This window comes from Magallana gigas, chromosome 1, assembly GCF_963853765.1.
Source record: "Magallana gigas chromosome 1, xbMagGiga1.1, whole genome shotgun sequence".
Taxonomy (NCBI): domain Eukaryota; kingdom Metazoa; phylum Mollusca; class Bivalvia; order Ostreida; family Ostreidae; genus Magallana; species Magallana gigas.
The window spans coordinates 58,282,768-58,296,902 of NC_088853.1; the positions used below are offsets into that span (position 1 = coordinate 58,282,768).

The 14,135-nt window shown below is 37.8% G+C and overlaps 1 protein-coding gene across 2 annotated transcripts in view; it reads right to left on the minus strand.

Annotated features, from left to right (window-relative positions):
* LOC105341201 (protein jagged-1-like) overlaps positions 1–14,135 on the minus strand; it is a 332,190-nt gene that overhangs the window by 28,896 nt on the left and 289,159 nt on the right. The gene's annotated exons all lie outside the window — the stretch shown is intronic.

A 14,135-nucleotide genomic window follows, 5' to 3' on the forward strand; every position in this document is an offset into this window, starting at 1 on the left:
TTTACTCTCTGGGTTTCCTTTGGTTTACTCTGGGTCCACTCTAGTAAACCCAGGGTTTAGTTGGGGTTTACTTTCTGTTAGGTTGGGTCTGATCGGTACTGTATAAACAATGTAAAGTCTTCATGGCTTCTGTCTAATATAATTATATCCAACTTTTAAGGTACATGTATATGCGATTGGTAATTTGCTGACTATTAAGCCTTCTTAATTATAACTTGTAATTTGAATATTCATCTAAATGGCATGTATATGCAAACATCGAGTACTCTTCTGATTGCATGTGTTTACAGATCAAGTACAAGCACAGGGTCCTTTGACTGCATATATATAACTCAAGTACAAACACAGGGTCCTCTGACAGCATGTGTACAGCTCAAGTACAAACACAGGGTCCTCTGACAGCATGTGTACAGCTCAAGTACAAACACAGGGTCCTCTGATAGCATGTGTACAGCTCAAGTACAAACACAGGGTCCTCTGATAGCAAATGTACAGACTGGTCAAGTACAACAACAGGGTCCTCTGACTGTATGTTTACAGATCAAGTAGAAAGACAGAGTCCTTTGACTGAATGTATATATATTAAGTACAACAACAGGTTCCCCCTTACTGAAAATGTACATATATTTACAACCAAAGGACAAGCTGATCTAAAGTTTTCTTAGTGTTAAATATTCAGTGAACCTGTGAATATTAAACATACGTATGTTGTACCCCTACTCCCTACCCCCCGAAAGAAAACGTGGACACCCGAAGTTAAATGTAGAGTTGAAATAGGTACATGTACTGTACATGAAGGAATATGATACTGTACATGTAATAGCAGAAGAAAGCCCATTCAATAACTCATCTAAACGACGCCTGTAATTTCATTATTGTATTTGTATTATAGCGAATTTTCATTTGTAATCTCGATCTGCCAGACCATGCATGTATATTTGAAAATATACAATGGTTGTGCGATAACTACGAATTTTAGCATTAACGAACGCAATGAAAACTTTCAACGAGTATGTAAGATAAAAGACGATTTACGCTTGCCAATATGAGAAAATTTAGCATACATGTAGATAAGGTCGAATAACCCACATGGAAAAAGTCATTCAAATAAACAGTGAATTATTTGATTATGAAAGATATAATGATAAATAAACTGTACATATGTCAAATAAGCGAAATATTTACAGTTTAGGGATACAAATTGATTATCTAAAAAATTCAGTAAGTACATGCAAGTTAACAACAAAAGCCCCAGCAGGATTCGAACTCGTGATGTACGGACATTTATCACTTATCTTCATCTTAAGTCCGACATTTTATCTATTCGGCTATTGGATAACTTACATGTTGCCGTCGATAAAATCCTTTTAATAAAACGAAATATCCTTTCGTTCAGAGGTCAGCCATTTTGTTATGATGTGTTATTCCACCTTTGATTTTCTTACGAATAGTTAGGAGTTTTTTTTCTCGAAAAGATATAAGGAATATTATTAAACTTGGAATCATTCTTTGAGTATTATGAGGTGATAATTTTGGTCGGGGCGTGATCAAATCCAATAAAGCCCGAAGGGCTTTATGATAGATTTGATCACGCCCCAACCGAAATTATCACCTCATAATATTAAAAGAATGATTCCTTATTACTTATATTTATATAGTTTTATGCCATCGTACGATTAAATATACATTGTAAAAATATAAATAAGCAAACCCCGCTGGTGCCTCAATTTGGCGTCATTTGTATTATGGGTTATATAGTACAAAATCGGTACGTAGTGTTATCACAAGCAAAGACACTGGAAAATGTAAATATATGCTGTGGTTTCATTAATATTCAAGGGTATCAATTTTCGTGGATATAGTAAAAATCACAGTTTCAAGGATACGTAAATTCGTGGCCAATGAACCTATCAATACAAAATGTTAATAGAAATTGCACTTTAATGAACATTTAATTTTGTGGAGCAACTTAACAACGAAATCCACGAAAATTGGTATTCAACGAATATTGATGAAACCACAGTAGGTCTGAAAATTGTAATTGTACAAATACAGGGTCTCTGAATGCATATACATATACAGATCAAATACAACCACAGGGTCCTCTGATTGCATGTATACAATTCAAGTACAAACACAGAGTCCTCGGACTGCATGTGTACAGATCAAGTACAAACACAGAGTCCTCGGACTGCATGTGTACAAATCAAGTACAAACACTGGGTCCTCGGATTGCATGTGTACTGATCACCACAGATTAACTGTAGTATACGAACTACACTGTGCACAAGTATTTTTTTAGTACATGTACATTTACAATTTTATTTTCCTGAGCCGTCTTCAAACCCCTGTCACACGGAGCTGCGTTCTCACGGCGATCCCGCTGCGTCCTTAAATAATGTAAAACGCCAAGGTAAACGCAGTAGAGTCTTCTTCAGCGCTGTAACAACATAACTACATCTTCGTCCGTCGCGGTGGGATCGCCTTGATCATTTAAGAACGCCATGCGACGGCGCGCACTTTGAACATGCACAAAATACGCGCCGTGGCTCGGCGTTCTAAACATGCCGTAAAAGCGTAGTGAGGTCGCCGTGACAGCGCCGTAAGATCTCCAACAGCGCCACGAGAGCTCCGTCGGTGCGCTCAAGGAACGCAGCTAATCGCAGTGTAGACGCAGTGATAAGTTAATTGCTCTTGCACGGAGACCTAACGGAGTCCTTTGGTATCTCACTGCGTCTCTATCGCGCTCTCAATGCGCTCTCACTGCGCATCTAAAGCGTTTGAACAAGTTGTTTTCCATTTGGCTGCGTTCACTCAGCGACCCCAAAGAGCTGTTGCTGGTTCATAGCGCTCTCGTGACGTTTTTTCTGCGTTTATACTGGGCTCCCACGGCGTTTCTAGTGCGTTGTCATCAGGACCACGAAAACTCGAAAAATGGTTGTTGTACAATAGCAAGCGACGTAATAATTATCAAACTGGATGTAGATGACTATGTAAAAAGCAGCATTTGCTAATATTCCAAGACCAATCGATGGACGTAGATGGAATTCACGCCATTTGGTTTTGATGTTTTCACATCTTTTCAATGTTTTCTAACAACTAATAACGGATCTTTTTTGTAGACCTGACTACTAAGAGTTTAATCCTAGTCCTTCACAAATTGTTTAGAAGTAACTATGTTTCAATTACAATGTACCTTATCATAAAATCACAACAATTTTTAAATCATTTATATACTAGTTGTAAATTCTTATTTGTTTCCCATACAATTGTACAAATTAATATTAATTTACCAAGAAGTAAAGAACGTCTTGTGAGCGCAGTCAGCGCACAGAGCACGCCGTGGACGCGCGGTAAAAACTCCTAGCACGTCATGAGCGCTCGGCGGAGACTCAGCGAGAGCGCAGTTAATCGCCAAGTAGAACTCCGTGAAACGCAGTTATACGCCGTGGGAGCTCCGTAAGACCGCCTAGGTCGCCGTCAGGACGCCGTGACTTCTCCAGTTGTAAAATTTTCAAATAAAACTGTACATTATTTCTGAATTTTCCTTGCGATCCTACGGCGATTCCATGAATTTTACAACGCCGTGGGGACGCAGCCTGGTGTGACAGGGTTTAGTTAAGCCCAACAATGAAACCATTCTAGTAAATACATTTATAAAGAGGTTAGCGACCAGTTTCTCCATTGACCATAAATGACGGCGTGGATACCGTACTCGCCCGAGGTTTGCCGATACATTTGATATTGGTACGCATGCATATTATCATAGTAAGCACATGTGCTTACTATAGATGTTCATTAATATTTTATTGGGGCATTGGATTTTTTTTTGTGTTTACCAGTGCTGGCTACGTCTAATCATTATGTACTCTACATAATAGGTAATGCTCGCCATAATGTGTACATATGCACTTCCAGATTCCTGTCACTTATCAGCTGTCTGATTACCTTAAATCAATACAGTGGTTCAAACACAGTAACATTCAATTTTAGTATACGACATTCGAATTCCTTGTTCATGCACGGATTTTGATGGGGAAGACCCCCCTCCCTCCCCGAACACTCCTCTGGAAATTTCAATATTAATAATTTCACAAAGTAAAATTACCAAGAATATGCCTCGGCCCCCCCCTCCCCCCACCCCCCTGCGGCAAATACAGTAATCATTCGGGACCCCCACCCTCTCCTACAACAAAATCTGGATCTGCAGGATAGAGAGCTCCACAAAGGAGCGAAAGTAGTTCGCTTCTTCGCGTTTGCAAGCTCGCACTTTCGCCTTCGCATCTTCGCGCTTCGCCCTCGCATCTTCGTACCTTCACTCCTTCGCCTTTGCAACTTCGCACTTTCGCCTTCACAACTTTGCACTCTCGCATAGATCTACGCCCTGTAAGCGAAAATGCGAAGGTCAAAGTAGCCACATCGAATACCGTTTTTGGGGCTTTGAAAAAAGAACCTGATATGGAATTAACCAAATTATCATGATCACCAGGAAATCAGCATTTATATAAAATGAGATTTATTTAAATATTTTGGTGGTTGGTGGTAGTTGGTAGTGTTATTACTGCAATATGTATAAATTTGTACCAAAATGCGTTTTTATTGTTGTTTTTATCTACTTACCAATTTTAAATAAAATTAGATTAATTTTGAATACTCATCTAAATGGTATATACATTCAACATCGAGTTCTTTTCTGGTTGCATGTGTATACAGCTCAAGTACAAACACAGGGTCCTCTGACTGCATGTATACAATTCAAGTACAAACACAAACTGCATGTGTAAAGCTCAAGTACAAACACATGCATGGTCCTCGGACTGCATGTGTACAGCTCAAGTACAAACACAGGGTCCTCGGACTGCATGTGTACAGCTCAAGTACAAACACAGGGTCCTCTGACTGCATGTTTACAGATGTTTGCATTCTAGTAAATACATTTATAAAGAGGTTAGCGACCAGTTTCTCCATTGACCATCAATGACGGCGTGGATACCGTACTCGCCCGAGGTTTGCCGATTCATTTGATATTGGTACGCATGCATATTATCATAGTAAGCACATGTGCTTACTATGGATGTTCATTAATATTTTATTGGGGCATTTTTTTTTTGTGTTTACCAGTGTTTGCTACGTCTAATCATTATGTACTCTACATAATAGGTAATGCTCGCCATAATGTGTACATATGCACTTCCAGATTCCTGTCACTTATCTGCTGTCTGCTTACCTTAAATCAATACAGTGGTTCAAACACAGTAGCATTGAATTTTAGTATACGACATTCGAATTCCTTGTTCATGCACGGATTTTGATGGGGAAGACCCCCCCCCCCCCCAACACCCCTCTGGAAATTTCAATATTAATAATTTCACAAAGTAAAATTACCAAGAATATGCCTCGGACACCCCCCCCCCCCTCCCCCCTGCGGCAAATACAGTAATCATTCGGGACCCCCCACCCTCTCCTACAACCAAATCTGGATCTGCAGGATAGAGAGCTCCACAAACTTGAAAGTGCGAAGGAGCGAAAGTAGTTCGCTTCTTCGCGTTTGCAAGCTCGCACTTTCGCCTTCGCATCTTCGCGCTTCGCCCTCGCATCTTCGTACCTTCACTCCTTCGCCTTTGCAACTTCGCACTTTCGCCTTCACAACTTTGCACTCTCGCATAGATCTACGCCCTGTAAGCGAAAATGCGAAGGTCAAAGTAGCCACATCGAATACCGTTTTTGGGGCTTTGAAAAAAGAACCTGATATGGAATTAACCAAATTATCATGATCACCAGGAAATCAGCATTTATATAAAATGAGATTTATTTAAATATTTTGGTGGTTGGTGGTAGTTGGTAGTGTTATTACTGCAATATATATAAATTTGTACCAAAATGCGTTTTTATTGTTGTTTTTATCTACTTACCAATTTTAAATAAAATTAGATTAATTTTGAATACTCATCTAAATGGTATATACATTCAACATCGAGTTCTTTTCTGGTTGCATGTGTATACAGCTCAAGTACAAACACAGGGTCCTCTGACTGCATGTATACAATTCAAGTACAAACACAAACTGCATGTGTAAAGCTCAAGTACAAACACATGCATGGTCCTCGGACTGCATGTGTACAGCTCAAGTACAAACACAGGGTCCTCGGACTGCATGTGTACAGCTCAAGTACAAACACAGGGTCCTCTGACTGCATGTTTACAGATGTTTGCATTCTAGTAAATACATTTATAAAGAGGTTAGCGACCAGTTTCTCCATTGACCATCAATGACGGCGTGGATACCGTACTCGCCCGAGGTTTGCCGATACATTTGATATTGGTACGCATGCATATTATCATAGTAAGCACATGTGCTAACTATGGATGTTCATTAATATTTTATTGGGGCATTGGATTTTTTTTTGTGTTTACCAGTGTTGGCTACGTCTAATCATTATGTACTCTACATAATAGGTAATGCTTGCCATAATGTGTACATATGCACTTCCAGATTCCTGTCACTTATCTGCTGTCTGCTTACCTTAAATCAATACAGTGGTTCAAACACAGTAGCATTGAATTTTAGTATACGACATTCGAATTCCTTGTTCATGCACGGATTTTGATGGGGAAGACCCCCCCCCCCCCAACACCCCTCTGGAAATTTCAATATTAATAATTTCACAAAGTAAAATTACCAAGAATATGCCTCGGACACCCCCCCCCTCCCCCCTGCGGCAAATACAGTAATCATTCGGGACCCCCCACCCTCTCCTACAACCAAATCTGGATCTGCAGGATAGAGAGCTCCACAAACTTGAAAGTGCGAAGGAGCGAAAGTAGTTCGCTTCTTCGCGTTTGCAAGTTCGCACTTTCGCCTTCGCATCTTCGCGCTTCGCCGTCGCATCTTCGTACCTTCACTCCTTCGCCTTTGCAACTTCGCACTTTCGCCTTCACAACTTTGCACTCTCGCATAGATCTACGCCCTGTAGGCGAAAATGCGAAGATCAAAGTAGCCACATCGAATACCGTTTTTGGGGCTTTGAAAAAAGAACCTGATATGGAATTAACCAAATTATCATGATCACCAGGAAATCAGCATTTATATAAAATGAGATTTATTTAAATATTTTGGTGGTTGGTGGTAGTTGGTAGTGTTATTACTGCAATATGTATAAATTTGTACCAAAACGCGTTTTTATTGTTGTTTTTATCTACTTACCAATTTTAAATAAAATTATATTAGTTTTGAATACTTATCTATATGGTATATACATTCAACATCGAGTTCTTTTCTGGTTGCATGTGAATACAGATCAAGTACAAACACAGGGTCCTCTGACTGCATGTATACAATTCAAGTACAAACACAAACTGCATGTATAAAGGTCAAGTACATACACATGCATGGTCCTCGGACTGCATGTGTACAGCTCAAGTACAAACACAGGGTCCTCGGACTGCATGTGTACAGCTCAAGTACAAACACAGGGTCCTCTGACTGCATGTGTACAGATCAAGTACAACCACATGTTAACTGTAGTATACGAACTACAGTGTGCACACGTGTTTATATAGTATATGAACATTTACAATTAAATTTTCTTGAGCCGTCTTTAGTTAATCCCAAAAACGAACCATTCTAGTAAATATATTAATATAAAAAGGTTAACAACCAGTTTTTCCGTTGACCATCAGTGATGGTATGGATACCGTACTCACCCGAGGCTTGCCGATGAATTTGTTATTGGTACGCATGCATATTATCATAATAAGCACACGTGCTTTCAATGGATGTTCATTAATATTTTACTGGGTAATGCGGTTTTTTTTTGTTTACCAGTGTTGGCTACGTCTAATCATTATATTCTCCTTATAAAAGGTAGTGATTTCAAGATTTCTATCACTTATCAGCTGTCTTCTTACCTTAAATCAATACTGTGGTTCAAACACAGTAACATTGAACTTCATTATACGACATTCGAATTCCTTGCTCATGCACGAAATTTTATGGATAAGAGGGATCCGGACCCCCCTCCCTCTCTCTGGAAATTTCAATATTATTAATTTCGCAAATTAAAATTACTAAGAATATGCCTCGGACCCCCCTCCCAACCGCGGCAAATACAATAATCATTCGCCCCCCCCCCCCACCCACCCCCCCCCCCCAACACTCTTCTAGAAAAAAAATCTGGATCCGCACGATTGAGGGCTCCACAAACTTGAAAGGCGAAGGCGAAATTGCGAAGATGCGAAAGAGCGATAATACGCTTATAATAGTTCGCTTATTCGCCTTCGCACCCTCGCATTTTCGCCTTCGCATCTCCAAAACGAAACCATTCTATTAAATACATTAATATAAAGAGGTTAGCGACCAGTTTCTCCATTGACCATCAATGACGACGTGAAGCTTTTAAGTTGAAATATATGTTTCAAAAATATTAAATGGATGCGTACTATAATTTGTAGACTTTTATTTTATAGCTTCACACTTCGCATCCGTATTATAAGACAAGTAAGCTTGTTTTGTCAAACAGTTTAAATTCAATTGGAATCTTAACTAGTAAATTGAATGGTTCCTTTTTTCTCACGACACCGTACGTTTTTTTATCGGCTTGTTTAAATAGGTGTGTTTTTTTTTAAATGATGTTTTTTCGGGGTGGGGGGGGGGGGGGCGACCCCCCCCCCCTCTGGTACCGCGCATGTAATACTAGTGCTGGCTATTCGACATTCGACAGATTTGTTTATTTATACCTGTAATTAATACACATTCTAATATAAGATTCGTAAGCCGTTATTCGTACTGTGAATATAAATTCTTTGTTTTTACCTTATCGGTCTGCGATGACCGTGCCGGAAGAGTACAGTACTATGTTAAAGACACTTTGGCATTTTCAATTAAGGTGGTATGGGACACTTCCATGTTGTGACGTACTGTTTATCGAAATAAACAATAAAATTTAGTGCAGTTATATAAGTAGTTTCTTTACCAATTTTGTCATCTAAGTGCGTAGCGCAGTGAGTTAGAGGATTTACTATGATTCTATAAGTCATGAGTTCGAATCCCACTGCGGGTTTTACAATTTTTACCTTTCAAAATATTTTTAAAGGTATTTTTAGTTAGGTATTGTAAAATATAAAAATTCTAAACCGGTGAAAGTATTTCAATCATAATGTACTTTAATCCACATTAATATCGACAGATGTCCCATACCACCTTAGGTTTAGGAAGCCCTGTGATTTCCATACCACTGGTTATTGATCATCGTATGTACAATTGACGGTGTTCGAGCAATCGTCCACAGGACATCATCCTTGTCTTTCTTTAATGTTTACGAGAGCTTCTTCGTAAAATAATTGTAAATATTCTCATACCTTATATTGAGTAAACGCCTAAGATGACACACTCTTATATTGCCCCCACGATCGCAGAAAAAGAATTGCACACAAATTGCAAATGTAGTCGTCAATTGTAAAAAAGACCGTCAGGCAGGCTAAGATTATTCTTAAGAAAGTTTATACGCTTAGAAATATCCATCATGTCAAACTTTGCAAAAACCAAAGCTATCATAAGAATAATCTATACTAAGATTTCTCCTCATCAAAAAAACCTTGAAAAGAAAAAAAGCAGAAGCAAATTCTCGAATCTCAAAATCTTGATAATCTTAATTCGTTGGAGGGAGGGGGGGGGGGGGGGTTGCATAGTTTTTTTGTTTGTTTTTTTTTTTTTTTGGGGGGGGGGGGGGGCGGAACTTTGTATTCCTTTACCTTCATTTTCACTCTTGATGTCCTTATATTCTCTTTTATTTCTATATGCTACCCCAAAAAGTGGGGGTGGGGGGCACACCACTTTAATTCAATTTTATATACATGTATGTAACTTAAGAAATGTGTCTGCTGCGAGAAAAAGTGGGACGGGGGGGGGGCAGTCCCCCATACCCCCCCCCCCCTTCCCTTCTGCTACGTGTCTGAATTCTTGGGTGTAAAAACATTTTTAATTGATACAACAATGAACTAGAATACATCTACATTGTACATGTACTTTTTTACACTGACTTATATACAGTACCGATCAGACCCAACCTAACACAAGAGTAAACCCCAACTAAACCCGGGTTTACTTTCTAGGTGTACTTTGGGTTTACTTTTTGAAAATTTGGGTGCACTCGGGGTTTACTTTGGGTTTACTCGGGGTTTACTTTGGGTTTACTCGAAAATTGCTTTTGGAGTCAACTATACGCACTTAAGTGTGAAGCAGACATGTATTTTATCTTATCATCCTACTGCCTGTAATTCCTGTCCCTTGTATATTCCGAATACACATGTAGCGTCTGCTTTCGGGGTATTCTTCTGATCGGGGTTTACTCTCTGTGTCCACTCTGGGTTTACTTGGGGTTTACTCTGGGTTTACTCTGGTTCCACTCTAGTAAACCCAGAAAGTAAACCCAGGGTTTAGTTGGGGTTTACTTTTTGTAAGGTTGGGTCTGATCGGTACTGTATGTATTTGATAAGATTACATTGATTTTATTTTGATTCTATACGAATAGTCCCATTTTTTCTTTCAAATTCTTAAATAGCGCACGCTTATTAGAGTCTTCCATTACCAACGAGCAACGAGCTTTGCTCTTGTTGTTTTTATTATTGAAAATTAAACATTTTTTATTGTAACTAGTAGTTAGGGAGGAAAGTTATTATTTTAATATTCATCTATTATAAGCTATAATTCAATTAAGGACAAAAAAACCATGAAAGATAAAAGATGAAACATTGGCCACTGTAGCTAAATATTGCATCGAAATGTCTCCCATCTCTCTCTCTCTCTCTCTCTCTCAAAAAGCGGGGGAAGGGGTTCATACCACTCCTATCCCCATCTAAATATGCGGTCTAGTTAATACGTTTTATTACGTTCTCTTGTATTATTTTGATTATCTGACCTTATATACGTATCATTTGAATATCTTGAATAAGATGCACCCATTTTTTGTGAATCAGAGATACATGCATGTATATTCATTTGTTGTCACTCATCATTTATTTCAGTTGTAGTAATTTATCTTGTACTTGTGAATTTATATTCATCAATCATTAATAAAAGCTAACAACATATCAATAGGTTGAATCAAGAAATAATTTGGCAGTGGCAGTAACATTGTTGTGTCGCACTGTAAGTCGACAATGTACGTGATGAATATATTGTATCTGGGCCGTCAGAGAAAAGATAACGGGGAAGAATTACGATTTCAAGTTGCTTTGCATGAAACCTTTTTGTCCGTCTGTCTCTTTATTCTCTTTCTCTAGCCTGACACTAGGTTGTCAGATCAATTTATACTTTGCCGGATTCAGTCTGAGTCATCTATTTCATATTTAAATATTTTACCAGATAAAGACGTTAATAATAACATAACAACAATTCTCTATGAGAAACATGATGCATCAATTATTCTATCGTTAACTTACCTTAGTTACGTAGCAATATACCTTTATCACCTGCATATGGAGTTTGCTTACTTGCTTTTTTGAAACATTTTATTGAAGCTTTTTTAAAATTTCACATATATATGGTATTGGTGCAAAAAAAAATTTATGATAATTTGCGAAAGAGTTATATACGAGAGATAGAAAGAAAAAAAGCATATGGAATTTTTGTCTCTCATTTGATTCAATACGCAGGGGCATGCTCTACTTATGAACAATTTCTAAAACGAGGTTAGCTACTTACAAACAATTTGATAAAATACTTCCGCTAGTTCGAATGCTGACTGAGGATTTTTTTAAATACGTATTGTAAGACCATTATTAATCACCGAATTGTCTACGGGTTTTTTCGTTTTCCCGATTACCACAAAGAGCACACGGCGGGTGTGACCGGTCAGCAGAGGATGCTCACTCCTCCATGGCAACTGATCATATCTCTTAATTTCTTATAGAGGCCCGTTTTCGCTCTGCTCCTGTTTTGTAATTTTCCTTTGGACTTCTGAATTTGAACACTGTTCGTTATCACCACCTGATCCTCTCTTTAATTTTTGTAGAGATTTTTGTTTGCTCTGCTCCTGTTTTGTATTTTTTCCTTTGGACATTTGATTTTGAACACCGTTCGTTATTACCATATTTTACTTACCAATTTTACTTTCTTATTTTAACGTCATGCGTCTAAAAATGATGTACTAAAAGTATTGTGAAAAAAGTAGCTATTTTATCGTTTAAGCAGAATATAAAGGATGTGATAAAACGTCTAAAGGTTACTGCAAATTGTCATCTCACGGCTAACACAACGAAGTTTTAAAGTGGCTCTATTGGAACACCATACTCCCATACTCTCGATTAATTTAGCAGTATTTTCTGCAACATCCTCTTTGTTCATAGGATATGAATATCTTTTGTCTTTTGTCTTTTTTTTTTGGAAAGTTTAAAAATAAAAATCATTTGTTTGGATTTACTTTAGGAAAATACAATTCTTGTGCAATTTATTTCGGGGATTACTTTTTTGGGGCCAGTTTTCAGAGAGAAATACTTCTCTATCGAGTTTTAAGGGGAATATCTATTTACTATCCACTATTATACATTGGCATGTAGTCATGAATACAACAAGTACTAGTAACATACAAAAAAACACCACTCCATTTAGCATATCGGTTTCTAGTATGTTGGAGGTTTTCCTTTTCTAAAATCAAATACACTGAATTGTTAAATCTCATGATGTAAGCTTTTTTTGCATATGACATTTAGCATATGACATGCATCCTAAATGCTAATTTTGATGTAATGAGCTCAGTTCCAACACCAATTTCAGAGGAATTTCTTATCAAACAATATAGACTACATGCATTGCAAAGATTTTATGAAAAAAATTGAAATTGACGACTGTTGTCGACACTGTTTTTTGATAGGAAAGTAACCCCTAAAACAAGTAATTTTAAGAATATTTTCTGTTTAAAGTTTAGAAATTTATTAAGTTTATTTCCAGAACTGTTGTCCTTCATAGCTTATGTTTTCCATGATTGGTTACATTCATATGTTTAGTTCATTTTAAGGTATATTCAATCTTTATAAAATAAATTCTCAGGAAATAATAAAAGTGCCTTCTACTTCAGGATATTACCTACGCATTTTGATACCACCTCCCGATTGTGCATGAAAAATAATAAATCATTGCGAACACATGTCGCACGTTTTTACAGTACATAGTAAGATTGATCAAAAGTAAAAACTTTGATTGCTTTGTGGGAGATAAATACAACGTCCTCTCATGGTTAAAACACACACCGTCCTCTCATGGCTAACACACCGTCCTCTCATGGCTAACACACCGTCCTCCCAAGTTAACACAACGTCCTCTCAAGGCTAACACACCGTCCTCTCAAAGCTAACACATCGTCCTCTCAAGTTAACACAACGTCCTCTCAAGGCTAACACAGCGTCCTCTCAAGTTAACACACCGTCCTCTCAAGTTAACACAACGTACTCTCACGAAACCGGAACGTCCTCTAAAGCATAGTGAAAATACCATGCTTTAATTACCTAAATACTGCATGCTGCAACCTCCCATAGTGTAACTAGAGCCATATCCTATTAAAGTACCGAATCTTGAAACAATAGCTCAATTAGAAAGTATGGTCCTCGGAGGAAGGTGGGGTGTCATAGTCCTCGAATGGTCGGTAATGCATGTATGTGTGTGTGTGTGTGTGTGTGTGTCCTTTTCAGTATTTTAAGCAAAATTAAAATATAACTCTCGCATGTATGTTTATCAAATTTTGTACACTTTATGAGCAGGGTGTAAGGACAAACCCTGTCCATTTGCAAGTAATTATGTGAAGAAATTAACACTTAAAATAATTTTGTATGTACAACTTGACATTAAATATTTCCGCTTCGCGAAAGAAAACACTTCAAATCAACAACTTTATATTTTATTGGATTTAGGCCTTGTAAAGGTAAGAAACAAATGCTTTATAAAAATGGGGAGTTAGAAAGATGTCCAAAGAGAAAAAACTGAAGTCAGAGTAGAATATTAAGTTTATTTGAATTGACTCAAAACAAGCAGCCGTTTGAGTCGAATTTTGGACTGTATTTCCCGAATTACTAGAGAAAAGAACAGGTTTATAATTCAGAAGATAATTTGACAAATTTCGTCAAATTATTAACCGTGGATAACT